The sequence below is a fragment of the Mustela nivalis genome (assembly GCF_964662115.1).
Source record: "Mustela nivalis genome assembly, chromosome: 8".
Classification (NCBI taxonomy): domain Eukaryota; kingdom Metazoa; phylum Chordata; class Mammalia; order Carnivora; family Mustelidae; genus Mustela; species Mustela nivalis.
The window spans coordinates 126,497,702-126,525,246 of record NC_139027.1 but is presented as its reverse complement, the minus strand read 5'-3'; the positions used below and the strand labels follow the sequence as shown (position 1 = coordinate 126,525,246).

The following is a 27,545-nucleotide window of genomic DNA, read 5'->3' as shown; positions in this document are numbered from 1 at the left end:
CAAGGGCGCCCTTTCGCCTATAGAGGCTGGGCGGAGCCGGAGTTCAGGCCCCGCCCCGCTCAGGCTCCACCCCGGCCCCGCCCCGCGCCCTAAAGCAGCTAGATGGGATGTCCGGGTGCCCTGCTACATGGATTTTTGAATCGGGCGGATTTAAGCCTTCCTAGCTTTGCTTCCACCTCGCTGTGTGACCTAGGGTAAGTTTTCCCCAACTCGAGCCTGTTTTCTTCTTTGGATTAGCCACTTTGTAGGATTTTCAAGATTACATGAAATGACTGTGCGGCACCTGGCACTCACACATCCTCTCCTCAGGGGCAGCTTTTCTTGTCCGTCCCTGACCACCCCCCCCCCCCACGGCATTACACCCCCTAGACTGGGCAGGAGCCTCGCGTTATACGCTCACATAGCCCACAGTTGTAATTTCATATTTGCTTCAGTGACTATTGGATTATTGTCTGCCTCCTCATTTGAAGTTGAACTTTGTGAAAGCAGGTCGCGTTCATCCTTACACCTCAACTCCCAGTTCAGTGCTTGACATACAGCAGGAGCTCAATAAATGCCCGCTCCTTCATTCCATCTGTCCCACCGACGCGCGGAGCGGCAGCGGGCTCAGTACTGCAACTGGCCAGCAGAGGGCAGGCGGTGACCAGCTTTCTGGCCCAGCTGACCGTCCTCTCCGCCGGCAGGCGCCAAGGGAGGGGACAGGTGAACCCAGGTGCGCCGACTTCTGAAGAATCCGTGGGCCTGCGAGCCGCGGCCGAGGCGTCGGGCTAGGGCACGACCTTGCCCTTCGGATCTGTAGCTCGCGGCCTGACGTGGATCAGCAGACCCCTCTGCCAACCTGTATGGACGTACTGAGAAACGTGGGTCAGATGGCAGGACAGATGGGCGGGGCAAAGATGCACAGAGAAGAATCAGGAGGTGAGGGAGTTTGCTGTGAAGGGGAAGGGCACCGAGGAAAAGCTGGGGGGGGGGGGGGTCGGTGCGCAATTGTAAAGACCCCGGCTTAGAGGGTCCTGGGTGGTCAGGAGTGGGAGGTGGTCGCATTGCTCTTTGGACCCACAGGTCACACACTCAGGGGTCCCCACTCTAGCAAAAGTCATGTGGTAGCAGTCCTAAACCCAGGCGGAGTCTGGCTGGTGTCTCCGAAGAGCCCTGTTGGGAGCAGAGCTATGTCGAGGTGGCCCCAGGGCAGCAACGCTGGGAACAGACCAATGGACGTATGATATATACCCATGATATTTAACCGTGGATACAGGAATCCCTCAGGCGGGCCTGGGAAGAAAGGAGAAATCCAAGATTATGGCTACACAGGCCGCAGTCACTCTTCGAAACTCCATTTTCTCATCTGCAAAACGGAGAGAACACCTGCCTTACCACCGTATTGAGACGATTAAGCAGGTTGAACTACACCAGGGGTTCTCAACCTTGTGTGTGTGTTGAGATCGCCGTGCACCGGGATCACCTGGGAAATCTGGGGGTGACTGCAACGTGCGGCCAAGGCTGAGAACTACTGAGCTAAATAAAAAGCTGAACACAGCACAGGGCACAGATGAGGCATTCAGTAATGTTTATCACATTAAAAGAATTTTTTTTAAGGAAAGGAGCACATATTATTTTCATTGTTACTCGTTAGAGGAAAAAAAGTTGGTATAAAGGTTGTTGCAGAAATTGGATTTCTGACAAGCTTGTTTCCGGAACTGTGAATCATCTGGGATTTGGTGATTATGGGGGTGGGGGAGACCGAGGCAGCCTCTGATAGTATGACTTATCTCAATGCCCAACTGAGCTGAAGGAGGCAGGCGTATCCCCCCCTCATTCTAGTTTGTCATTTATGTAACCATTTCCAAGGCATCCTGCAAGCACAGGAGCAGCCTGAGTACTTGTGTTGATCATTTCTGGGGTTAAGGATGGAGGAGGCTATTTTCTCCTCTGTGGGTATTCTCAGCAGGTGGGCCTGTACCATTGGCAACTGTTTGTTTCTTGAATAACCCCCACACACAGGTGATACCTCCTTCTCTATGGGCCTTGGTAACTTTATGTGCTTCATTAAATTACAGCCCAGTGATTATTTACGGTGCCTCACCATTTCTTTGCTGGGCGAACCTGACATGAAGTGGGAGGACCTGCTCACCCAGACCCGCAGCTGTGACCACTTGTCTTGGCAGCAAGACCGGGCGCGGGAGCAGCTCCTCAGTCACTCCTCGTGGCCTCATTGAAAGGGGAGAAGAGAGGCAGAGGGACCTGTGGCTCACTCCCTCCAGTATGGAGGCATGGGATTGGGGCAGGCAGTTGATGTCTGGCTAGGACTATCAGATTTAGCAAATAAAAATAAAGGATACCCGGTTAAATCTGAAGTTCAGATAAATAACAAAAGTGGGTTTTTTTGTTGTTGTTGTTTGCTTGTTTGTTTTACTGTAACTATGTCTCGTGCAATTTGGGACATATTTATACTAAAACAATTTCATTCTTTATCTGAACTTCAAATTTAACTGGATATCCTTCATTTTTATTTGCTAAATCTGGTTGCTCTATGCCTGGCCAACCAGCCAAGGAAAACCCAGCACAGGGAATTTGCTGCTGTGCCTCCTGCTCAATGTTGCCACATTTAGCTTCCACCTGTCACTGCCCTGCTCCAGAACTGTGCATGGCTCCCATCCACCTCCATAGCACAACCTGAACTCCCTGGCTGCTGTGCTGGGCCTTGCTCTTCCTCCAGCCCAGCTGACGTGCTTGGGCCCTGACCCACATCTACTGCTCATGTTTTCTCTGCTGGCATGTGGCCCGCCCACTCCCAGATGCAATTGCAAACACTTATTGAGCCCCTACTGGGTGCAGGCACCATGCTTAGTTCCTCATCTGCATAATCTCATTTGATTCTCACAAAACCTCACACCCGGCAGGGAACAGAAGTGACCCTATTTTATTGATGAAGAAACATGACCCAACCCAGTGATCCTTAAAATGAGTTCCTGTGTCAGCAGCAGCAGCAGCAACAACCTGGGACCTTTTTAGAAATGCAAACTCTCAGGCCCTGTTCCACACCTATGAATCAGAAACTCTGAGGGTGGGGGCCCACCCATCTGTATTTTAATAAGACACCCCCACCCCACCCCACCCCCGCCAGTGTTTCAAATGCACTCTAGTTTGAGATCTGCTGTTCTTTTTCTTTTTTTTTTTTTTTAATTTATTTGACAGAGATCACAAGTAGGCAGAGAGGCAGGCAGAGAGAGGAGGAAGCAGGCTCCCTGCTGAGCAGAGAACCTGATGTGGGGCTCGATCCATGGACCCTGGGATCATGACCTGAGCCAGAGGCAGAGGCTTTAACCCACTGAGCCACCCAGGCACCCCGAGACCTGCTGTTCTGAGAAGTGAAGTGACTGCAGCAGTTACCCACCCAGTATTTGGCATCCAGACCTCTGCACCAGGCAGAGGTCTAAGAGGATGGCAGAAGACTGCCAGGCAGGGTGTTCATGATCTCACTGAGCACCTTACCTGGGCCAGTCACTAGAGATACTGCAGGGACCCCACAGTCTTGTGATGGATGGGGAGAAGAGAAAGGACAGACAGGTAGTCTGGCAATTGCTACCCAACATAACTAGGCTTACAGGAGCCCATAGCAGGATGGGAGGGTCAAGGACGGCTTTCCCAAGTAGATGCCCAAGCTTGAAAAATAAGTTGTAATTAGTTAGATGAAGATGGGTGGATATGATGTTCCAGGTGTAGGAACTACTTTGTACAAAGGCCCGCAGAGCTACTGGAGGGTGGTTCAGTCTTGAAGATGAGGCAGGGGTGGGGGGGGGGGTGCGGAGGAGGTATCAGATTGTGGGAGGAGGGTTCTTTGCCCTCAGAGCAAAGGAAACAGCTTTAATGGGTTTTGAGAAAAGCCCTCTGGCTTCCTGGTGCAGCAGGCACTAGGGAAGATGAGGGCGGAGTGTAGAAATGCAGGGCTGCCAGGCCTTCCCCCACCTCTAGACTCAGACTGCTTCGGCCCTGCAAGGCATCTGCAGACACTCAACCCCCACTCGCAGGAGAGGGCAGGTGCTCAGTGCCAAGACCCCCATCGCCGATCTCGAAGCCCGCTCCTTCCGGGACTGAGAGGCGGGACTGGGGAAGCAGGGCCCGTCACTGCCCCACCCTCTGCTGGCCCCACCCACCCTCCAGCCCCGCCTGCTTCCGGCCCCACCCCCTGCCTCCGGCTCCACCCTCCACCGCTGGCTAGAGGAAGCCGGGCGCTGGGCTACTGGCCTCGGTTGCTTTTGCCTCCCGTGTTCCCTTTTCCCTGCTGATGTGGCAAATGCCGTGGGCCTCCTGGGGCCTCTTCTCCCAGCTTTTCAAGGATAGGCCCTAGATGTGGCCAGGGATTCCTGGGCTGGAGCGCAGGACACTTGCGTAGCTATCCCCTCTTCTTGCCAATGAAGCCTTTGTTGCCAGCCAAGGACTGACCCGGCTTGGCCAGGTTGCCTGGCAGTGTGGACGGGGACTGGGCAGTTCCCGATTCCAACTGTCCTTCCCGGGAAAACGCCAGTTTGGCTGACCCTTAGAATCCGTTTGCAGTTTCGAGCCTAGGGAAGAATACTGTAAGATCATTCACCACTGTGTGAAGTGGAGTTTTCTGAGGTCTAAAAGCTCGCAGGACTTACCAGCTGCCCCATGGGCTTGACCTTCAGCGGGAGAACCTCCTGTTCTTCCTCTTTTTATTTGGGTATACCTTCTGCCCCCACCCAGTATCTGGCATCCAGGACCATGTTTCACCATGCTTTGCAATTCCACGAGGGCCCAGCATGGTGCCCTCCACTTAAATAGGTGTTCAAAAATATTGTTTAGGGAAGATCAATGCCTGCTGGGCTCTGAGTTCTATATAGATGGAGTGTGTATCTTAGGGCAAGGGCCCTCTAAGTGGGTGGGGTGGTGAGTAAAGGCACAGATGCTGGAGAGAGAAAGTGATGGGAGGAGATGACCCATCTAGCCTTGAATATCGGGCAAAACCATGGGCGCTGAGGAGCCATGGATGGTTGTTAGGCATGAGAGGCACAACACTGCTAGTCATTGGATTAGATCCTTTGTGAATGTTATTGTACTGTGCGGGCCCTATTGTTCTCTATACCTAGACAGTTCCCCCTCTGCCCTCTATCTGTGTAGTTAATGCGACTCCGTTTTCATTTTTTATTTTTATTTATTTTTAAAAGATTTTATTTATTTACTTGTCAGAGAGAAAGAGAGAAAAAGCACTAGCAGGGGGAGTGGCAGGCAGAGGGAGAAGCAGGCTCTCTGCTGAGAGAGAGCTCGATACAGAACTCAATCCCAGGACCCTGGGATAATGACCTGAGCCAAAAGCAGATGCTTAACCAACTGAGACACCCAGGCGTCCTGCCAACTCATTTTTTAGTTCCCAGCTCCACTGTTACTTCCTTGGGGAAACCTTCAGTGGCAGACAGACCCTAAGGTGACCCCCCGTGCCCCCACCTCCTCACGTTCATGCCTTTGTGGAATTCCTTCCTCCTGAGTGTGAGTGGGAATTGTGACTTGCTTTTAACCAATAGACTATGGCAAAGGTGTTAGGATGTCACTCCCGTGACTGTGTTATGTAAGAGTCTTGCTAGCAGAGGCGCTCTGGAGACTCTCCTCAGTAACCTGGTGAAGTAAACCACCGTGTTGAGGAAGCCCACATGGCAGGCAGCTATGGGCAGTTCTAGGACCTATGGCAGCCTCCTGCAGATGGCCAGCAAGAAGTCCGGGTTCTCAGTCCTGCAGCCACCAGGAAATGACCTCCCTCAACCCAAGGGAGCTGGAGCCCCCTGAGTGGGAATATAGTCCCACCGTCACCTTGATTGTAGCCTTAGAGGAGTCCCAGAGTAGAAGACCCAGCTAAGCCATGTTCAGACTACTGACTCAGAAACTGAGATAATAAATGTATGTTGTTCCAAGTCTCTAAGTCAGTAGTGACTTGATACAGAGCAGTAACTAACTAATACACTTTCTGGCTAGGTTAACTCCTTGATGTAAGCTCTCGTAGCATCATATGCCTTTTCTTTCCTTCTTTCTTTTTTTTTTTTTTTAAGAATTTATTTATTTGACAGAGAGTGAGAGAAGGAGAGAGAGCACAAGTGGGGGGAGCAGCAGAGGGAGAGGGGGGAAGCGGGACTCGATCCCAGGATCCTGAGATCATGACCTGAGCCAAAGGCAGAGGCTTAACCCACTGAGCCACCCAGGTGCCCCTCTTTCTTTCTTTCTTTTTTTTTTTTTTTAAAGATTTTATTTATTTATTTGACAGAGAGAGATCACAAGCAGGCAGAGAGAGAGGAGGAAGCAGGCTCCCTGCTGAGCAGAGAGCCCGATGCGGGACTCGATCCCAGGACCCTGAGATCATGACCTGAGCCGAAGGCAGCGGCCTAACCCACTGAGCCACCCAGGCGCCCATCTTATTTTAATGTGCTTTTTCATCCTCCTCTTTTTTGTGGTTATGTATTTATTTATTTATATTTTTTCTAAGAATTTATTTATTTGACAGGAAGAGACACAGCTAAAGAGGGAACACAAGCAGGGGGAATAAGAGAGGGAGAAGCAGGCTTCCCACTGAGCAGGGAGCCCGATGCGGGGTTCGATCCCAGGACACTGGGATCATGACCTGAGCGGAAGGCAGACGCTTAACAACGGAGCGACCCGGGTACCCCTGTGGTCATTTATGTATATATACCATTTGATGAATGTTGTGTGTTTGTGAGGGCAATTGTGCGCATCACCTTGCCGCCAGACTCTCTCCTGGTGCCCGACACACAGAAGAAAATCTACAAGTATTAGCTGCATGTGTTAGTGAGTCAATGCTCTTATTTAATCTTTACGACAACCTGGCTAAGTGGGAACCGTTGTTACATACGAAGAAAAGGAAACCAGTTATTACCAGACACTTGAAGGTATACTATACAAATCTTGTTATCTTATACCTACAAATTTTGGTTTACATATGCCACCATATCCTAATTTTTAGTGTAACTACAGAAGAAATGCTTTAGAAGCAGGGGGTAGATCGCATGGCATGACATCCTTCATGTATTTTGTGTGTTCTAAAAAGCGTGACCATCCAAAAATACTTGGCGGCTCCTTTGATTTTCCCAAAGACTTAACTCTGACTTAAATCATTCTTTGGAAACTCCCACCCTGTCACTGTCCTTTTCTGACCTGACACAAACAGGCCCTCACTGGCCAGCGCTCCATGTGATTCTAGCTCTTTGCCAACATCATGCTCATAGATTTCATAAATTCTACGTCTCTGGCAAGATTTGCAGGTTTTTCTTGGTACGCCCCATGTGCCATACTCCCAGGGGTCAGAGCCATCTGACTGCAGGACGCTGTTAAACTCCAAATCCGATCTGCTTGGATCTCTGCTCAGAAGCCTCCTGCAGCTCCCAGTCTCACACCTCCAACTGCCCGCCTCCTCTTCCACTCCGCCCCCTCCCCCACTCCTCAGCGACCCATCTACCACCTCATGGGTCCACAAGCACACCAGGCACACTCCCCGCTTTGCCCTGGCAGTTCCCACAGTGCCTTTTCCCCAGACACCCTCATGGCTCGCTCCTTCACCCCTCTCAAGATGCCACTTTTCTACCCTGACCACTCCTATCCACCTCTGTTGTTCTAATCATTTCCAGGACCATGAGTGACCTTTTTATATGCTACATACTTTACTGATTTATGATATTTGCTGTTTGTCTTCCTCTCCACAAGAACGTAGGCCCCATGAGGACAAGACCTGTCTTTGCGGATATATCCCAAGAACGGTGTCTGGCACAGAGGAGGTCTCCAGTAAAGGTCAGTGGGTGGGGGTCCCACATCTTTGATGGTCTTGCTTCTAACTCAAATTCTCCATCCCCTGCCGCTGACCCATCTCCTTCTGGCCTCTCTGCCCAGGACTCCAGCCCCTGCCTCGGTGATATGACTTGTCACCAGCGTCTGCAGGACTCCGGAGGGCCTTCCCGGGGCGCCAATGTGTTGACCTCGCTATGTTCCTGCCACGTCTCCAGCAGGCGTGAGACACTAAATTCCTGTTTGTGTTTTGTTTAAGGGCAAGAGGATTAGGGAGGAAGGAGATGATGAGGGAAGCAACGGGGCAGAGTGGAGAGGGAGGAGAGAGGACCGTCACCCGTCTCCTTGGGGCCCCCACCCAGCCCTCCCTCCAAGCAGCTCGGAGGAGCAGCCAGCCGGCGCGGGTGAGGGCTGCGTGCCACGTACCCTGAGCCGAGTGCCACGTGGCCAAAGCAGTCCCGTTGAGTCACGGGACACATAGCCACACTACTTTGTAGAGTTTGGTGTGTGGAGTATTTTTGTTTTTTTACAGCCCAGCTGTCTGTGTAATGACTTCCTTCCCTCGGCCTTGTTCACGGAGGTGTCCCTGAGCGACCAGCTGAGTCACCACATTCCTCGCGGCTTAAAACACTGGCCCCAGCACCAAGGCCCAGTTCCTTCATGGAGACGGGACCTCTCGAGGCAGGCAGGGGGTGCCCAGAAAGACGGGCTGTGGAGCTCCCCTTTCGAACCCGCACCCTTCCTTCCAAAAAACGTGGTTAAGAACCGAGTAAAGATGGAGAGAAATCCCATCTGCTAAGCATGAGGAAGAATGGCCACTCCGTGTGCCACAGCCTGAAGAATTATTTGTCCACGACCATGAAGTCAGTACCAAGTGAGGGAGTGGGGGGGGGGGGACGAGGCACGGATGTTCGTGTCGCGTGAAGAGACAGAAACACAAAGGAAGACTGGGGACTCTCAGTGCCCGGCTGGCAGGAACAGAAAATGGCTTAGTCCTTCCATAAAATAAGCAGGTAATTCTCAGTAACATTACGTATGCATAGGACACAGAGGTTAGCCATTTCACTCTTTGTAATATAGTTGGAAAGTTTGCTCAGATGCACATAAATCGAGGAGGTTATTTAGAATAGCATTATTCATGGCATAGGTGAACGGGAGGCAAGTGATGTGCTCAAGGAAGGAGCTAGTAAACCACGGTGGAGGCCTACTTCAGAATTCCACACAGCTCTGAGAAGTAATGCCTCTTGGAGCGTGGACTTGCAGAGAGTGCGAAAAACAGTCCAAGAGCTTGAAAGCACAACGCTTCTCATTTTATTGAGATGGAACCGATGTACAGTAAACCGCACTTATTTAAGGTGTACTATTTGAGTTTCAACATGTGTAATTACCCATGAAACCACCACCATGATCAAGATAATGAATATATCGATCACCTCCAAGTACAAGTACACCAGTATGGATTCAAATGGACAGAGGTCTAACACCTGTGGTTAAGTTTTTCTTATCTATTTATTTATTTTTTTTTAAAAAGATTTTATTTATTTATTTGACAGACAGAGATCACAAGTAGGCAGAGAGGCAGGCAGAGAGAGAGGAGGAAGCAGGCTCCCTGATGAGCAGAGAGCCCGATTTGGGGCTTGATCCCAGGACCCTGGGATCATGACCTGAGCCCAAGGTAGAGGCTTTAACCCACTAAACCACCCAGGTGCCCCTGTGGTTAAGGTGTTTTTTTGTTTTTTTGTTTTTTTGTGTTTTTTTTGCCAGAGAGACAGTGAGAAAGAGCATGAGAGAGGAGTAGGTCAGAAGTAGAAGCAGACTCCCCGTGGAAGTAGGAGCCCAATGCGGGACTCGATCCCAGGACTCCAGGATCATGACCTGAGCCGAAGGCAGTTGTTTAACCAACTGAGCCACCCAGGCGCCCCTGTGGTTAAATTTTTAAAAAGTTCAATGGTGTGTAATATAATCCCATAGTTATGGGGTGCCTGGGTGGCTCAGTGGGTTCAAGTCTCTGCCTTTGGCTCAGGTCATGATCCCAGGGTTCTGGGATCGAACTTCACATCAGGCTCTCTGCTCAGCAGGGAGCCTGCCTCCCCCACTCTCTCTGCCTGCATCTCTGCCTACTTGTGATCTCTCTGTCAAATAAATACATAAATAAAATTTTTTTAAATCCCATAGTTACATTAATGAAAAATAATTAGATATCCTGAAAAAAATCTGGAAGAACACACATAAAACAAAATTATGTTCATTGTTGGGGATCTTGCGAAAATAGCCTGGCCCTGTTCCGCTAGTGCATCTGGCATTTCAGTAGGACTCTTGCCCTACTTTATGGTTTCCAGGTCTCCTGTGAAGGTTGAGTACACTAGAAATTCATCATTATGGTCCTCTAACTTTGAGTAACTTTATTAAAATGTCACTGAGGTCCTCATAATGAACCCCAACGTAAGGCGTGCCTGACTCTTGTTCTCCATTCCCACATCAGACTTCCTTCCCCCCACTAACTTCCTTCAGCTCACATCTAGGACAATCATCATACCTCCAGACTGGAGATATTCCAGCAGAGGAGTGGTTGTGGCTGGGGACAAAACAGTGATTCCCCAGCTTGTTTGCAAATCCATCTTTTTTTTTTTTTTTTTTAAGTAATCTTTATGCCTATCATGGGGCTCGAACTCATGACCCTGAGATCAAGAGTTGCATGCACCACTGACTGAGCCAGCCAGGTACCCTGCAAGTGCATCTTTTATTTTTTTTAAGATTTTATTTATTTGAGAGAGAGTGAGCGAGAGAGAGAGAGAGAGAGCGCACAAGTGGAGGGATGGGCAGAAGGAGAGGGAGGAGCAGACTCCCTGCTGACCAGTGAGCCGAATTTGGGATTTGATCTCAGGACCCTGGGATCATAACCTGAGCTGAAGGCAGATGCCCAACCAACTGAGCCACCCAGGCACCCGCAAATCCATCTTTTATTACCATTCTTCACATATCTCATAAGTACAGGAGGGGCAAAGATTTTGGGGGTAGGGGGCATGTTTAATTTGTCTGGTTATGGGTTTTATATAAAAGCAGTCATTAAATGTGGTTGTTCTTTTGTCCCTGGCTTCTTCCACTCCACATTGTTTATGAGTCTCCCATGTTGTTGTGTGCTGGTGTGGTTCGTTTTTTGTGCAGTATAAAGCATTCCTTTGAGTAAATATACCACAATTTATCCTTTCTACCAATTGCCATATGGGTTGTTGCCAGTTTGGGGCTATTTTAAATAATGCTGCTGTGAACACTCTTGTACACGTCTATGTGATTCCCTGGGCATGTATCTCTCTTGGGTATATACTTTGGAGCAGAATTGCTGGGTTATAGGTATTCCTATGCTTCATTAAAAAAAATAAGGCCCAACTGTTGCCCAAGGTACACTCCCCCCAGCAATGCATGAGAGCTCCCCTTGTGCATTCACCAACAGTTTTCATCGGGAACTGGTACTATCAGACTTTGTATTTTAGCCATCTGTTCGGTTTGTAGTAGGTGTTCTCTCTGCTTCATTTCCCTGATTACTAATGAGGCTCAGCAACTTTCATGCATTTATTAGCCATTTGGATTTTTTTTTAAGATTTTATTTATTTATTTGACAGACAGAGATCACAAGCAGGCAAAGAAGCAGGCAGAGAGAGAGGAGGAAGCAGGCTCCCTGCTGAGCAGAGAGCCCGATGCGGGGTTCGATCCCAGGACCCTGAGATTATGACCTGAGCTGAAGGCAGAGGCTTTAACCCACTGAGCCACCCAGGCACCCCCCATTTGGATTTTCTTTATGTGAAGCCAAGACCTCTGTTCTTGCCCGTTTTTCCACTGCTCTGATTTTTCATTATTTCTTTATAGTAGTTTTTTTTATATATTTTGGATATAAACTCTTTGCCAGTTATGTGTGTTGTTAATCTTTCTCCTCTGTGGCTAATGGTGTCTCTTGATGAACAAAAGTTCTTAACTGTAAAGATTTTATTTATTTATGTGTGTGAGAGAGAGAGAGCACGAGAGGAGAGGCAGCAGGAGAAGCAGACTCCCTGCCAAGCAGGGAGCCGGATGCAGTTCTCGACCCCAGGACTCCAGGATCATGATCTGAGCTGAAGGCAGTCGCTTAACCAACTGAGCCACCCAGGCATCCCTAAGTTCTTAAGTGTAAAGAAGTCCAATATATCAGTCTCTCACTTGAGGTTAGTGTTGTTTTGGTCTTGTTTTAAAAAACTTACCCTCCCTTGAGGTCATAAAGATACTGTATGTTATCTTTTAAAGCACTATTGGTTTACCTTTTGTATTTTAGTCCATAATCTAATAGAAATTTGGCTTTTGAGTGTGGTGTGTGATGGGATTCCAATGCCATTTTCCCCATATGGATAGTCCATTGACTCAACACTATTTATTCAAAAGTTCATTTCCCCACACTGTTCTGTTGATGAGGGAGCAGGAGGCTGGCTGAGGACAAAGCAAAAGCTGGCGCCTTGCACCCCCTCTTCACCCGCTCCCCTCCATATGTGTAGCATTCCTCAGGCACCCCTGACTGCCATAAAACGATAAATAGTTAACTTGCAGGGATCACAGTCCTGCAGAACAGGAATCTCCCTTGCCCTACAAGATGTCCTAGAGACCTGAACAGGGAGGTTACCTTATCAATAGCACAAATTTCCAGAGGCGAATAACTCTTGGTTCCTGAAGCCCTAATGTCCCCCTCCCACCATAAACTGGAGGAGACTGGGGTAGAAAGGAATGTAAATGATAGCCAGATCATAATGCCCCACCAAGAATCCCCCATTATCTTGAATCAAGCCATAATGGCAAAGACTCCCCCCCGGCACCTTGTAGACCCTCCCTAGCATGTGAGAACTCTGTCGAAATCCCCCATTCCTTTACCACCTCCCCCCCAACCGTGGGGTATATAACATGCCCACCTTCACAACCCGGGGCAGCAGCTCTTCCTGCCCACGGGTTCTGTCCCCGTGCTTTAATAAACCACCATTTTGCACCAATGACGTCTTAAGAATTCTTTCTTTAGTCGTCGGCTCCGAACCTCCTCACCACACCGAACCTGACTTAAGGTTCTGGGACTTCATCACTGTGATCTAACATTAATCTGTCTTTTTTTTGGGGGGGGGGTCTTTCTTTTGTCCATTGTTTTTTGCCTACTCTTATGCCAATACCACACTGTCTTAATTATGAGAGCTTTATTACAAATTTTGTGAGCAGATAGAATAAATCCTCTCCACCTTATACTTCATCAGGAGTAAGGTTGGCTGTTCTCAGCCTTCTGCAGTTACATATAAATTTTTATTAGAATGATCTCATCAAGTGCCATGTGAAAATCAACTGGGATTGCTTTGAATCTATAGACCAATTGACAGCCTTACAGTATTGAGTCTTCTCATCTATTAACATGTTTACTCTCTCCACCATTCATTTGTTCTTTAATGTCTGTTAAAATGTTCAAGGTTTTCTCCATAGAGGTCGTACATGTCTTTTGTTAGATCCATTTTTGGAACTTTGTATTTTTTTTTCTTTTGCTATTTCAAAACTCTTCTGACTATTCTTAAAAAAAACATAATTTTCTGACATTTGCTGGAATATAGAAGTGAGGTTGAGAGCGCCTGGGTGGCTCAGTGGGTTAAAGCTCTGCCTTCAGCTCAGGTCATGACCTCAGGGTCCCGGGATCAAGCCCAGCATCGGGCTCTCTGTTCAGCAGGGAGCCTGCTTCCCTCCCCCAACCCTGCCTGCTTCTCTGCCTACTTATGATCTCTGTCAAATAAATAAATAAATAAATAAAAATCTTAAAAAAAAAGGAAGTGAGGTTGAGTTTGGTATATTGATTTTGAAACCTGGAAAAGAGCCTTCATCAGAACCTGCCTGACCATGGTGTCACCCTGATCTCAGCCTGCCAGCCTCCAAAATGGGAGAAAATAAATTTTTGTTGTTTATAAACTATCCAGTTTGTGATATTTTGTTATAGCAGCTACACAAAGGCAATAATTTATTGGTTCTAAAAATTTATTTGAGATTTCTTAGGGTTTTCTACCTATACAATTGTGTCATTTTTTTAAATTTAATTTTTTAAAATATTTTATTTATTTATTTGACAGACAGAGATCACAAGTAGGTGGAGAGGCAGGCAGAGAGAGAGGAGGAAGCAGGCTCCCCACTGAGCAGAGAGCTTGATGTGGGGCTCGATCCCAGAACCCTAGGATCATGACCTGAGCCGAAGGCGGAGGCTTTAACCCACTGAGCCACCCAGGCGCCCCCAATTGTGTCATATTTGAAGAAAGACAGTTTTACTTTTTCCTTTCCTATCTTTATGACTTTTTATTTTCTTTTTCTTGCCTTATTGCCCTGGCTAGGACAGCTTGTAAAGTGTTGATTAGAGGTGGTAGTAACTAATATTCTTCTCTGTTCCTGATTTTAGAGAGGAAAATGCTCCCTATTTTACCATTAAGAATGCTGTTGGTTCTAGATTCCCCCCCCCCCCCCCCTGTATCTCTTATATCAGATTGGGAAAGTTGTCTTCTATCTTTTTTTTTTTTTTTTTTAAGATTTTATTTATTTGTTTGACAGACAGAGATCACAAGTAGGCCTAGAGGCAGGCAGAGAGAGAGGAAGGGAAGCAGGCTCCCCGCTGAGCAGAAAGCTTGATCCGGGGCTCCATCCCAGGACCCTGGCTGGGTCTTGACTTGAGCCAAAGAGAGAGGCCTTAACGCACTTGAGCCACCCAGGCGCCCCGATTGTCTTCTGTCTTTAGGTTGCTGAGAGTTTTTGTTGTGAATAAATGTTGAATTTTGTCAAATGCTTTTGTTTACCATCTATTCAGATAATCAAATTATTTTTCCCTTTTAGTCTGCTAATGTGGCTGGTTGATTTTTAACTGTTAAACCAATTTGCATTCCTGAGATAATCTCTACTTGGTTATGACTTCTTATCCTCTTAATTTTTTTTTTAAGATTTCATTTATTTATTTGACAGACAGAGATCACAAGCAGGCAGAGAGAGAGAGAGAGGAGGAAGCAGGCTCCCTGCTGAGCAGAAAGCCCGATGCGGGGCTTGATTCCAGAACTCTGGGATCATGACCTGAGCCGAAGGCAGAGGCTTTAACTCACTGAGCCACCCAGGTGCGCCTTATCCTCTTAATCTGGTCTGTATTTGATTTTTTAACATTTTGTTTAGGATTGTTGTACTGATGGCCATGAGTGATAGTAGACTATATTTTTTCTTCTTATCATGTTCTTGCCAGGTTTTGGTGATACAGTGATGCTGACCTTATAAAATAAGTTGGGAATTGTTCGCTTTATTTTCTAAGAGAACTTGTATAAGATAGGTACTACTTCTTATTTAAAATTTTAGCTAGAGTATTTTATCTTTTAACCTACATGTCCTCATATTAAAATGTGTCATAAATATCCTGTAGTTGAATCTTGTGTTTTGTTTAAATTTGCCCTGTTGATCTTTTCCTTTTTGTTAGACTATTTAGTCCACCTACATTTAACATAGTTATAGATAGGGTGACAAACCATTCACATTGATAGTCCTGTGGCCTGCTTTTTGTCCTACCTTGTTTTTGTTCCCATTTTCCTCCTTTTTTTTTCTTCTTTTGGATCAAGTATTTTTTTATTATTCTATTTTATCTTTCCCATTAGGTTTTTCCACACTGTGGTAAAAGAAACACAACATTTGACATCATAACTATTTTTAAGTGTAGTTTCCTAGTCTTAAGTACATTCACATTTTTGTGCAACCAGTTTCCAGAACTCTTTTCATCTTGCAACACTGAAATTTTTTTTTCCTTCTTGCAACACTAAAAACTTTTAAAAAATGTAATTAAACAATAATTTCCTATTCATTCCTCCTCCCAGTCTCTGGCAATTACCATTCTGCTTTCTGTCTCTGTAAATTTAACTATTCTAGGTGTTTCATGTAAATGGGGTCATACAGTATTCTTTTGTGACTGGCTTATTTCATGCAGTATTATATCCTCAAGGGTCATGTATATTGTAGCATGCGTCAGGATGCCCCCCTCTTTTTTTTAGAGAGAGCACCCATGCGGTAAGAAGAGGGGAAAAGGGAGAGGGAAACAGAATCTTAAGCAGGCTCCACGCCCACCACAGAGCCCAACCTGGGGCCCTATTTCACAACCCTGAGATCACTATCTGAGCCAAAAAACAAGAGTTGGTGTTTAACCCACTGAGCCATGCAGGCATCCTGAGAATTTTCTCCCTTTTTAAGCCTGAATTATATTCTTTATTATTTTTTAAAGATTTATTTTCTTAGGAGAGAGAGAGCGCAGGCATGTGTGAGCTCGGGGAGGAGCAGAGGGAGAGGGAGAAGGAGAGAAGTAGACTTTCTGCTGAGTGGAGAGCCAGGATGTGAGGCTCAATCTCACGATCCTGAAATCGTGACCTGAGCTGAAATCAAGAGCCAGCTGCTTAACTGACTGAACCACCCAAGCCTCAAGGGCTGAATAACAGTCTATTGTGTGTATATATACCACATTTTGTTTTTCCATTCATCTGTCAATGGACATTTGGGTTCCTTCTACCTTTTGGCTATTGTGACTGTTGCTCTTATGAACAAGGGTGTACAAATGTCTGTTCCGAGTTCCTGCTTTCAGTTCTTTTTGATATAAACCTAGAAGTAGAATTTTTGGTACATATGGTAGTTCTATGTTTAATTTTTTGAGGAACCATCATACTGTTTTTCCACAGCAGCTGCACTATTTTACATCCCCACAAATAACACACAAGTGTTCCAATTTCTCCGCATCTACGCCAACATCTGTTTTTTTCTTTTTCTTTTCTTTTTTGGATAATAACCATCCTGATGATTGTGAAGTGGTATCTCATGATTTTTATTTGTCTAAGCTTGGCTTTTATCTCCATGAATGTAATGTGTTTGGCTGTTTTTTGGTCTCTGATAATTTATTTTATTTGGGGTCATCATAAGTCTGCTTCTTTGTTGTTTTACTTGTTTCCTCTTGGGGTGCCTTGTCTTCTTATGTGTCTGGCTGCATTTGTGGATTAGACATTGTAAGTGCTTTTTAAAAATTGTTTATAGAAACTCTTTTAAGGTTAGAATGGTATAAAACCTCCTCAAAAGAGGTGCTCTTTAAAAAAAAAAGTATTTATTTGATTGAGAAAGAGAGCAAGAACAGGAAGGGAGAGGGAGAGAGAAAATCTGAAGCAGACTCTGCACTAAATGGGGAGCCTGACATGGGGTTCAATCTCAATCCCTGAGACCTTGACCTGAGCCAAAACCAGGAGTGGGTCACTTAATGGATGGTGACACTCAGGCACCCCAAAGACACTTTTCTCCCCTAAGTCCTAGGAGGGTTAACATTTTAGGATCCTTTTGCTCTGTATTCAGAGCTTGACTTTATCAAGTCCACTCAGATTACTTGAAACCATCTGTGAAGGGAATGGATCACTTCCAGTTCACAACTTCTTTTAAATTAAAGCTCTTCAGGATCCTAGATTAAAGTAAAGTGTAAAGTTTTGTTGGCTCAGAGCTTGAATGTCACACTGAAGAGTCTAGAGAGGGGATGGGCAGTTACTGGTCAGTCTGCTTTGTCAGGGGCCAACATGTTGACTCTTAGTTCTGTGGTCCAGTATGGGAAAAGGAGGAAAGCAAGCTGGGCCAGTGTGGGCTAGGGATACAGAGCCAGGCAGAGAGCTAGTCTGTCCTCGCTGATGTGGTATAAGGCATGGGGTCTACCAGGTGGACTCTAGCGGAGAGAAGCCAAGACTGCAGAGAACCTGTAAGTCATAGTTCACTTGGGTCAGAAACAGTTTCTCTTCTCTGGTCCTGGGCAACCTTTCTGGCCAGTGACTCTTCTGGGCTAGCCAGTGACAACTTGTGTGATCTTGGCTGAGCCTAGATACCCTGGACAGCTTCATTATGGTTCTCTCTGGGCCTATTCTGATCCCTCCTTTTTGGTCTCCACTCACCATATTGTCCCTACTCAGTTCACTTCAGTAAAGCCTCATTGCTCTTAGGATAGGACTTAAATTATTACCAAGAACTTCAAGGCTGTACATGATCTGGCCACTGGCCACCTCTCCAGCCTTATCTCCTCCAATTATCTGCCTCATTATACATTTTCCTTCTTCTTTGTTTAAAGCACCACGTATCCTTGATGACCACAGGGCCTATGCATGTGCTGTTCCCTCTATAGGGAGTATTCTTCTTGCCCCTGTTTGCCTATTGTAATGGACTAAATATATGTATGCCCCCAAAATTCATATGTTGAAGCCCTAACCCCCCAGTGTGGTTGTATTTGGAGTAAGGGGGTCATTAAGATTAATTGAGGTCATAAGGGTAGGGTCCTGATCCACTAGAATTAGTGTCCTTGGAGGAAGAGACACCACAGAGCTCATTTTCCCTCTCTTCCTGCGCACAAATGCTGAGGAAAGGTCATATGAGGACATAGCAAGAAAGCAGCCATCTGCAAGCCAGGAAGATTGTTCTCACCAAAAACCAAATTGGCTGGGGCTTTGATGTTGGATTTCCAGCCTCAAGAACTGTGACAAAATTTATTTCCCTTGTTTAAGCCACCTGGTCTATAGTGTTTTGTTATGGCAGCCCGAGCAGACTAATACATCTAATTTAACCCCTATTTTTCCCTTTAGGTTCCATACTAACTTTTCCTTAAACATCTTTGAGCCAAAGCCTCCTATTAGTGGATCTCATGGTACCACGTACTGTGTAAGATTTATGTTTTTGATTATTTGACCAATATCCGCCTTACTTACTAGACCGTAAGGTACATGAAGGTCTCTGGATTGTTTTCAGGGCTGCATACTCAGAACCTAATACCAGGCAAGGCACAATGTGCTTTGGGAGGAGGGGTGAAGGGAGGTGGGTGGGGACAAACAGTGCCTTGAGCTGGGAGTGTTTTATGGACATTCAAACCCCTCTCTGACCCAACAGAAACTATATATTTATAATCAAGATGTGACTCTAGGATCCTGTGATAAGCCTCAGGATCCTGCCCGTCATGTCTGACTCAGGTCCTGGGCTGAACTGGGCTGGGCAGGTCCAGCAGAACCCCATTTATAAGGACAGGCAGAGGACTGGCTCTGACATCAGGACACCATTATATGTCTCTTACAGTGTTCTCTTGAGGATGAAGTCATGACTTTGTAACTACTATTCTATATTATACACACAATTGTACTTCCCCTACCTGTTCCCACAAAAAACCAGAAATTCGTCTAATGGGCAGTTGGGGCCACTGGTGTATCCGACAGGGCTCACTCAGGGTGCAGAAACCACACCAGTAATTTGAATAAGGGACCTTTAATATGAAGAATTCTTAGCTAATGAAAGATGGTCAGTAACTAAAAGGGTTGAAAGAGAGCTCCCAAGAATGTAGGCATAGTAACTATAGACTGTACCTACCATCTCTAGGGCTGAGGCAGAGTGACCAAGGAGAAGACAAACTAGCAAGTGCCTGTGCCCCCAACCCCAAGGTGAGATTGGGGCCTTGTTATGATGAAGTCCCAGAACCTAAGTCAGGTTCGGTGGGATGAGGAGGTTCGGAGCCGACGACTAAAGAAAGAATTCTTAAGACGTCGTTGGTGCAAAAGGTGATTTATTAGAGCACGGGGACAGGGCCCGTGGGCAGGCAGAGATGCGGCTGCCGCCCCGGGTTGTTAGGAGTGGTTGGTTATATACACAGGAGTTGGGTAGGTGAGGACAAAGGGGTGTTCAGAAGGGCTATTGGGGCAAAGAATACTATCAGGATATTGAAGGCTTAGTTGCTATCAAGTAAAGACAATTGGGAGTCTGGTGGAATGTTACATTCCTGCTATCAAGCATCCTTGTTAATGAGATTTAGGTTTAGAAGAAATTTAACTTTATTTACTTTTCCTTCTACCTCCGCCTCCTTTGGTTTTTATGGAGGGGAGGGTGACATTAGGGCTTGAGGAACTGAGTTCTGTGTCTTTGGAAATTGGGCTATTGATAAGGTAACTTCTTTGTTGTAATCTCAAGGACATTTGTAAACCAAGGGAGACTCCTGTTTTGCAGGATTGTGATCTCAGCAAGTTAACTATTTATCATTTTATGGCAGTCAGGGGTGCCTGAGGAATGCTACACCTATGGAGGGGAGCGGATGAAGGGGGGGGGTGCAAGGCACCAGCTCTTGCTTTGTCCTCAGCCAGCCACCTGCTCCCTCATCAGTTAGAGCAGAATGTAGCCCAGTGGATGGTGGAGACGTCTGATGGATGGCCACAGGCTATAGACCAGAAGCAGGCCGAACAGCTCACTAGAGGGTGAGCACCACTGGGTCTCCCTAGACTATGGGCAACCACAGGAGCAAGAATCAGGAAGGTTCTGAACCAGGAAGCCCTTGTGATTTTTTGTTTTATTTTATTTTATTTATTTATTTTTTATAAATTTCTCCAACCTTCTCCACTGACAGAGCCAACAAACATTGTGCCACTAGCAGAAGGGAAATGTTTACAGAATTCAGCTCCAGGATCACAGGGCAAGCCAAAGAAGGGAGGCTTTAGAGCCAAGAGACAAGTTGGCAAACTAGATTCAGGATCTTTCTTTTTTAAAATTTATATTTAAAGATTTTATTTATTTGTGTGTGTGTGTGTGAGAGAGAAAGAGAGAGCGAGAGCATGAGCAGAGGAGAGGGGCACAGGGAGAAGAAGTCTCCCCACTGAGCAAGGAGCCTGATGCAAGGTTTGATCCCAGGACCCCAGGATCATGACCTGAGCTGGAGGCAGATGCTTAACTGATTGAGCCACCCGGATGTCCCAGAACCTTTCTTTTTTCTTTTTCTTTTTTTTTTAAAGATTTTATTTATTTATTTGACAGAGATCACAAGTAGGCAGAGAGGCAGGCAGAGAGAGAGGAGGAAGCAGGCTCCCCGCCGAGCAGAGAGCCCGATGTGGGACTCGATCCCAGGACCCTGAGATCATGACCCGAGCCGAAGACAGCGGCTTAACCCACTGAGCCACCCAGGCGCCCCCCAGAACCTTTCTTAAAAAAATTGATGGGACATCCTTTTTACCCACTGAGTCCTTATAATGCATCACATACTATGTTAATAGTAAGAGGAAGTATCTCACTCGATTGTCATAACTACATTAGGGATTTAAGAAAGTTACTTAAGTTCACACAGCAAGTAAGTGGGGGAGACAGGATTCAAGCCCAGTAGTTTCGAAGTCAAATCCTCCTTACCTACTGCACGAAACTGCCTCCTGGATTCTTTCACTCCAGACTTGATAAATGCAACAGAAATGTTTAGAGAGGGATAGAACACTCTGTATGAAACCAACTATGTACTATTGATTAAGCCGGAGGCCTGTCACTCTCCTGGTTCTATAGGATCCTTCTCCTTCGAATCCTTGGTTTTCAGCTGGTTCCTGTTCCTTGTCTGTGCTCTGCCTGCATTGTGATACCTTGTTCTAGAAAAGGAGCTGGCATGTAAATCACAGAATTTTCAGCTTCTCTTCCTGTGATTGTTTAAAGTACAGACATTTTCCCCCTTGTGATTCTGTAGTGCTACCTACTGCTCAGAACTACGCAGGGAATACGATAGGAGAGCCACAGCGGGAATGTTTCTAGGGACTAGAAAACCCAACTCAAATGAGAACCAATAATATGGGGGAATTTATTGATTTACCTGACTTTATTGGTTCAGGTTAGCCTTAATCAGCCCTCCAACTCTGTTTCTCTGTGTTCTGACTTTTCCTATTCATGTGTTGGCTTCATCTTTAGGCTGGCTGTCTTCATGGTCACAAAATAGTTGCCAGCAGCAAATAGTCCTTCACTGACATCCAAGGAAATAGTGAGGATTTTATTCAATTATTGTGATGGGGAAAATATTGGATACTGATAGATGTAGGCCTCGGTAATAGATCATTCCTGAAGCAAGCAGTACAAGGTAGATGGGATTAAGTCAACTGACTTAGCAGAGAATCCACACTCACATGTGGGGAATGGGGTCTAACCCATCCAAATTGCCTCTGTGCTGTACAATGGACAGTGGGATAGACTGGATGTTAGAAGGTGTATCTATCGGGATAGACTAGGTTTTGCTGTGGTAGCAAACAAGCCCCAGTCTTTTTATAACAGCAAAGTTTATTTCTTGCTCCTACTACATGTGTACTGTGAGTCCCCAGGGGGACCACTATTTAATGTCTCCTCCCTTCAGGACCCAGAATGATGGAGCTATCACCATCTTCAGCGTTGTCTGTTGTTGCTGAGGGAAAGAGGGTATACAGAATTGCCTACTAGCTCTTAAAGCTTGGACCTGGGAGTACATCTACTCACACATTATTTGACCAAAGGAAGTGGCGTGGCCATCCCTGACTCAAAACTCTAAGGAAGTATAATCCTATCATGTGCCTGGAAAACACACCAGAAATGTCTGGTGGCTAGCATTAATGTCCACTACCACAGGAGGCCAGCAGAATACTGACCACAGAGGGCTTATGGAGACCACCCCAGTTTTTGCCCACTTTTTGTTGGGAAAGGAATAACTTATGGTTATGATTGCTATGTAAAAAGAAGCCTCCCTATTCTGCAGAAATCAGGAAAACTCAGTACTCACTTTCTGTGTGACTATTCAAATGCCTCCCAGGTATTTTGCCGTTAAATGGAGTTCACGGTTGTTTGAGGGACTTCTTTTAAAATATTTCCTCAACTTGGGGTCCCTGGGTGGCTCAGTGGTTTAAAGCCTCTGCCTTCGGCTCAGGTCATGATCCCGGGGTTCTGGGATCGAGCCCTGCATTGGGCTCTCTGCTCTATGGGAAGCTTGCTTCCTCCTCTCTCTGCCTGCCTCTCTGCCTACTTGTGATCTCTGACTGTCAAATAAATAAATAAAATCTTAAAAAAAAAAAAGATATTTCCTCAACTCAAAGCAATTCTCTTTTTTTGTGGTCTTGATCCACAGAAGTGAGTTTCTCATGGACTACGTGACCTGTAAGAAGGTCATGATGTTTTGGGGGAGGGAAGGGACACCTGACACAAGTTGGGTCAATTAGAGTCTCTTCTCTGAGATTTTGGGATTGGAAAGATCCCACAGAGACTAAAAAATTAGTGTAGCTGGAATTATATCATGTACTTGGGAGTAGTTGGTAGACGTATTTTTCCATTGTATTACCTGGAAGGAGAGAAAACAAGCTTGTGGTGAGAGTCTTACTGGTAACCCTCTGCTTCCAATCCATCCAGAAGTCCATCTGGGTTCTTGCTGGCCTAAGAGACCCATCCCTTTGACCCCTAAAAAGCCATAAGATAAATCCCTCCTTTTTTTTTTAAGTGGCCTGAGAGAATACTGGTACTCGCAGCCAGCAAACTCCTAAATGGTACAAGTTCTTTGGCTCTGGACCTTGACACACACACACACACACACACACACACACACACACGCGCGCGCGCGCACACAAAGGGTCACAGGTGTAGCCTATGCCAGTAAAACAGAAGTCAGGTGTCGATTCTATTGCATCAACTATACTTCTGGCAGTTTCTTTCCTGCTTCAGAAAGCTCATCAGAATGTGAGTGGGTCAGATGACATTATTATAGCGATCACCTGGAATCTGCTTATTTATTTTTTTAAAGAAAAATAATTTGTCTCCTTGGGTAAATACTATTTGTGATATACTTCCCAACTGGTTATATTCCTAACTCAGTAACTGGTTATTGAGTACATGCTGTTTTCTCTGCCTGGAGTCCTTTCCTCCTCCCTCAATTCTTCAGACTCAGCTTCCATGGAAGGACTTTCTACACTCTCCTATATTGTATTAATTATGTCCTTCTCTCTGCTTCCCAAAGCAGGTAGCACATACATGTAGTGTTACAGATTTCCTTCCATTTTTTAAGGGTTTTTTTTTTTTTTTTTTTGGTTGTTGCTATTGTTGGTTTTAAGGATTTTATTTACTTGACAGAGAGGGAGTGCACAAACAAGGGGAGCAGGAGACCGAGAAGCAGGCTCCCTGCCGATCCCAGGACGCTGGGATCATGACCTGAGCTGAAGGCAAATGCTCAATGGGCTGAGTGACTCAGGTGCCCCATATTTCTTCCAAAAGTACTTTTGAAATGCCAATTGAATATTACCCCCACCTTAAAAGACCACCAGAGACGTGAGTCAAAGCCAATCAGCAAGGGTCGTTTATTGCAGGTTCGAACCTGGACCTCTGCGCCACTCGTTGCTGATAACGCCGAGAGGTCCAGAGCTGGGTTGGTGCAGGGTTTTGCTTTGTCCTCAGCCAGCCTCCTGCTCCTTCACTTTATATGTCTTTCTCATTTGAAACTCTGATTTCCTTAGTGTTTGGGAGAATGCCTTGTTTACCTCCATATCCCACAGTACCTGGATTGGAATAAATGCTCAAAAAGTTTGTTGAGTAGATGAAGTTAACTCTAAGCAACATGTTCCATATATACCTTTTTTTTTTTTTAAGATTTTATTTATTTGCCAGAGAGAGAGAGAGTAAGTACACAAAAGCAGGCAGAGAGGCAGGCAGAGGCAGCAAGAGAAGCAGGCTCCCCACCCAGCAAGAAGCCCGATGTGGGACTCGATCCCAGAACCCTGGGATTACGACCCGAGCCGAAGGTAGTGACCTAACCAACTGAGCCACCCAGGCGTCCCTCCATATATACTCTTATTCATTCAAGGAATATATAGTGAGCACCTCACCATGTCAGGTCATTTTCCAGATACTGCAGATGAGCAACACCAATCCCTGCCCTCAGAACATTACAAATGATATTAAGGTCATAAAGGCTATAAGGAAAAGCAAAGCGGGATGAGGGGAGAGAGAATGATGGGGGAGGGTGGGATCTGATGTTTTAGTACAGTGGTCTAGGTAAGTCTGAGGCGGTGACTTTTGAAAATTTTGAAATTTGGAGTAAAGGCACATGCCTTTCTGAAACCTTGGGGGTATGAAACAGCAAATGCAAACATCCTGAGGTAGGAGTGAGCCTGCATGTTTCAGAAATAGGAAGGAGGCTAGTGTGGCTGGAATGGGGTAAAGGGGTAGGATGCAAGGAGAGGCAGTTAGAGAAGGGGAGGAGTGTTGGGTGGGTGGGGGGATCATCACAGTAGGCTCTTGGAGGCCCTTGACAAAAAGGGTTTGATTTTTGCTCTGAGTGAGATGCGAAGGCATTGGAGGCTTTAGAGAAGGACAGAAATATGCTTTGACTTATGTTTTAACAGAATCCTTCTAGCTTCTTGAGAACAAGCTCTCTGAGAGCAGAGTGAATCAGGGAGAGCAGGTAGAAGGTTACTGCAATATTCCAGGGAGAAGGTGACAAAGACTCAAAGGAGGGTATTTTAAAGGTATTTGCTATTGGATTACATGTGGGATATGTTGATAGGAAAAGAGGAGTTAACTATGACTTCAAGGTTTGGTCAGAGCCACCAGACAGATGTAACTGATCTTAAATGAGGTGGGGAAGACTGGAAGGAGAAAATTGAGGGGCCAGTTCCAGAGTTTGGCTTTGGACATGTCAAGTTTGACACATTGCTCAATACTTTATATGTTCACTGTTTTTCAGAATCTGAGGGTTAAAATGCAACCTGATGTTCAAGTCAGCTTTATTTATTGAACACTAGGTACTGTGCAGAAAGCTTAATGGGTGCTGTCATTTAAATCTTTCAATCACTTCTACTGGCTTAATTACTAATATTTTCATTGCTCTTTTTGGATTAAAGATTAGGTGGCATGTCCAGAGTCACCCAGCCAATTATTAATCTGTGAGTACGATGGAGATCCGGGATGCCAACCTAGATGAGTGAGACTGCAGAGCTCTTGCTGTGTATTAATCTCTGGATTCTAAAGGTGGGGATCACTTTCTGAGCCTATCTGCCGTAGACTTGGGCTCCATGACAACACAGGTATCTGCGACGTGTGACGAAAAAAACACCCAACCCATCCTGGGTGTTACAGGTGACACAATGGAAGCTGTTAAGAAAGGACGGCATTATTGTACCTGCGGGGACTGATGCTTGCAAGTTCTCAAGTACCCGAAGATTTAATGTTAAAAAGCCATCAGAGGTTGTTGTCCTTTAGAAACAAGAGACTAAAAACTGCAGTGGAGCATGGGTGGGAGGAAAGAAACACCAACTCCCAGGCGATGCTTGCTGGGAAACACTGGACTGTAGGGAGAGGGGCCGGGCAGGGACCTGGATCCCTGCCCTGCCTACATCCTTTCCTAAAGAGTAGCCTTGTGTGACCTTCCTTAGGTGGTCCTCCATAAAGACCAGGATATGGAGCACAAAAGCCGGGAACCTCTGGGGCCGCAGCATCCGCCCCCTGTGCCCTCCTTCCCCGCCCCCTTCAGTCTCCAAGCGGGCAAAAGCGGGACGACGCCTGCGCATGCGTCCGGGGCAAGGTCCGCTCCCCGCGACGTCAGGGGGCTCGCGCCCGCACTAAAGCCCCGCCCCCCCGGGCGCAAGAAGCGACCTGGGCGGGGGGCCTCGGGCCCCGCCCCCAGCCGTGCCGAGCGGGGCCGAGCGGAGCCGAGCAACCCCGAGCGCGGCCGAGCCGAGCCGAGCCGAGCGGCCCGGAGTCGGTTGGTGCAGCTGCGTCCCCGCCGCCCAGCAGTCCGAGGCTCCGGCGTCGCCGCCGCCTCCGCGGGCCCTGCGCCGGCCGCCCGCCCGCCCGCCGGGAGGGAGGCCCGGAGCGCGGGGAGAGCGGCCCGGCCGCGGGCGCCGCCGCCGCCGCTGCCAGGTGAGCGCCCGCCGCGGCCCGCCGGCCCCGCGCGCCCCCGCGACTGTCAGTCTCCGTGTGTGTGTCTCTCTCTGCCTGTCAGCCCCCCGTGTCTGCGCCAGCTGCCTCCCGCCACGCCTGACCCCCCGGCTCTACCCGCGGCCGCCGCCAGCCCCTCCCGCCCGCTGCCCCGGGTCTTTCTGTCAGCCGCCAGCACCCCCATGCGCGCAGGCTCCGCCCCTTCCCCCCGAAGCCCCGCCTTCGCCCCATCTGTCAGCACCCCCCCCAACTCAGCCCCGGGGCTCGGGCGTCCTGGGGCTCGGTGTAGACCCCGAGGGCCGCAGCCGCGACGGGAGCGCCAGGGGGCACGGAGGGGAGGGGGGCGCCCGCAGATGCCCGGCCGACCCCGCGAGGGTGCGTGTCCCAGCGCGCGGTGCGGGACCGCGTGGGCGCCCGGGAGCCCCGAGGCGGGGGGGGGGGCGCGCGCGCGGCGGGGCGGGGATGCCGGGCCGCCCGGAGCCCCTCGCTGCGGCTCCCGCGGGCCGCTGCGGGCGTGGGGCAGCCCCTGCCCCTGGCGTGGAGAGCGCCAGCTCCGCGGAGGAGGCAGCTGAGCCGGGGACTCCAGCCGCTTGGGGGTACAGTCGAGCCCTGAACCCCGGGACCCCCGTTTGCCCACGCGAAAACACTCACCCTGGGCCGGGGGAGCCCGGATGCCGAGAGTGGCGTGTGAGCGCAGGTTGGGGTTTCCATTCAGAGCAGCCTGTCGGAAGTGATTGAGGAGCGGGTGGGATGTGGAGCTTAGGTGGAAAGTGTTTGAGAGCTTGAGTCACTTTGAGCTGCGTGGTTTGCATTTCTGAGCAGTGATTGCCCTGGGCTTGTGCCCTGGGAGAAACTGTTCTGTGGTGGGGAGGAGAGGTTAGGTAGAGGAGCAGGGGAGGGCACACTCCTTTCTGTTTTTATCTGTGTCATGTGAACACATAGTATTTATTCAGGAGACTCCACACATCTGCGGTTTAAAGAGGGGCGACAGTAGTTTCCATGTATCCGTGTGCTTGTGCGTTGTTGTG

At 47.6% G+C, this 27,545-nt stretch overlaps 2 protein-coding genes and 1 long non-coding RNA gene across 6 annotated transcripts in view; 2 read left to right on the top strand and 1 right to left on the bottom strand.

Annotated features, from left to right (window-relative positions):
- LPIN3 (lipin 3) overlaps window positions 1-27,344 on the bottom strand; it is a 43,534-nt gene extending 16,190 nt beyond the window's left edge. Inside the window, exon 1 of the mRNA XM_082744625.1 lies at window positions 27,169-27,344. The gene's annotated coding sequence lies outside the window, so the exon portion shown is untranslated. The remainder of the gene's footprint in view (window positions 1-27,168) is intronic.
- On the top strand, window positions 11-12,227 carry LOC309871523. Of its 2 annotated transcripts, none has more exons than XR_014315320.1 (3): window positions 11-194; window positions 7,723-7,806; window positions 7,906-12,227. It is a non-coding gene; the product is annotated as an uncharacterized lncRNA (long non-coding RNA). The 2 variants fall into 2 exon arrangements; XR_014315321.1 differs by having other exon boundaries at window positions 7,723-10,531; window positions 11,421-12,227.
- ZHX3 (zinc fingers and homeoboxes 3) overlaps window positions 26,255-27,545 on the top strand; it is a 106,592-nt gene continuing 105,301 nt past the window's right edge. For 2 of the 3 annotated variants that reach the window (XR_014315319.1, XM_082744621.1), the window contains exon 1: window positions 26,255-26,499. The gene's annotated coding sequence lies outside the window, so the exon portion shown is untranslated. Of the gene's footprint in view, window positions 26,500-26,763; window positions 26,893-27,545 lie in introns of those variants that run through there. The other variant, XM_082744622.1, reaches the window with a different exon arrangement.